This window comes from Orycteropus afer, unplaced genomic scaffold, assembly GCF_000298275.1.
Source record: "Orycteropus afer afer isolate SDZICR_OR568_19922 unplaced genomic scaffold, OryAfe1.0 scaffold00242, whole genome shotgun sequence".
Taxonomy (NCBI): domain Eukaryota; kingdom Metazoa; phylum Chordata; class Mammalia; order Tubulidentata; family Orycteropodidae; genus Orycteropus; species Orycteropus afer.
In genome coordinates this window covers 4,000,809-4,002,153 of record NW_006921829.1, presented here as the reverse complement: position 1 = coordinate 4,002,153, position 1,345 = coordinate 4,000,809, and the positions used below count along the sequence as shown (strand labels likewise).

The following is a 1,345-nucleotide window of genomic DNA, read 5'->3' as shown; positions in this document are numbered from 1 at the left end:
GGTCTGCTTCCAGTATGTAAGAGGAAACTTTGAGAAAGGTCTCTAGCTTTTTGGTGCATCTGGATCCTGCGTTTGGCTGAGTCTTCATCTCAATGGCCTGCCTTGTTGTCTGCTGATCTTGAGACCATTTCATGACTTAACTAGTTGCTTGCCCTGTTGCTTGATAATTTTGGAACTGTGTCACTTTACTTGTCAACTTTGGATTTGTCAGCCTCAGCAGCCAGCAGCTGCTTAAGTTAAGAGATGCCTCCAGCTTCAGAGGGCTAGGAGCAAGAGACAGAACTGATGCCCAAGGCTGAGGGACCTTCACCCAGCCCAAAGTGCTGGCACTTTGAACTTGGACTTCTAGCCTCCTAAACTGTAAGAGAATAAATCTTGTTAGTTAAAGCCATCCATTTGTTTTATTTTCTGTTAGAGCAGCACTAGAGAACTAAAACAGACTCTGGCCTTTTATTCATAGTAATCTCTTTAAATACTCCCTACATCATGTCTCCATTTAAAGAGTGTTAAACTGTCACTCCTGCTCAAAATTTTGACTCATATTCATATTGAAATAGTTGTGGTCCCTCACTTTCTGTGTTTATGCCTTTTGAAAATTTGCTGCTCTCGATTGAACCTGCTTGGAACTTAGTTGATTATTTGTCTTTACCTCACTTTTCTTTATTAACTTGTTGACTTCCAGAAAGCAAAACATCTTTCATTTTTCTACTTCTTTTAGATCCAAGAATGGCACCATATGACAACTTGTGGCACTGACACATGAATGGAAGTGATGTGTGTCACTAGACGAGTAGGTGTTCTAGATGGTACAATAAATAATGGTGAGAATACTAAGTCCTTTTTTTTCTTCTATACTTTATTTTTGTTGTTGTTGTTGAGAATATGCACAGCCAAACATAAACCAATTAAAAAGAATATGGAATGCTTCATGAATTTCTGTGTCATCCTTATGCAGGGGCCTTGCTAATTTGCTTTTTATCATTCCAATTTAATATATATGCTGCCAAAGAGAGTACCTTGAATGAGTTTTGAAACTCATGCCCCTGCCAACATATGTTGGATAGGTAGTTTCAGTAAGATTTAAACTGTTGTTGTCTTAACAATTGATATTTTGGAGTTGCTGCTGCTGTTGTTGTTGTTGTTAAGTGCCATCGAGTCATTTCTGACTCATAGCGACCCCATGCACAGCAGAACAAAACACTGCCCGATCCCACGCCAGCCCCACAATCCCTGCTATACTTGAGCCCATCATCGCAGCCACCATATCAATCCATCTTGTTGAAGACCTCCCCCTCTTTCGTCGATCCTCCACCCTACCAAGCATGACATCCTTCTCCAGGGAATG

The 1,345-nt window shown here is 40.6% G+C and overlaps 1 non-coding gene across 1 annotated transcript; it reads right to left on the bottom strand.

Annotated features, from left to right (window-relative positions):
- Window positions 1-910: 910 nt before the first annotated feature.
- On the bottom strand, window positions 911-1,016 carry LOC122150802. The gene has a single exon (XR_006163863.1). It is a non-coding gene; the product is annotated as a U6 spliceosomal RNA (small nuclear RNA).
- Between the last annotated feature and the right edge of the window lie 329 nt (window positions 1,017-1,345).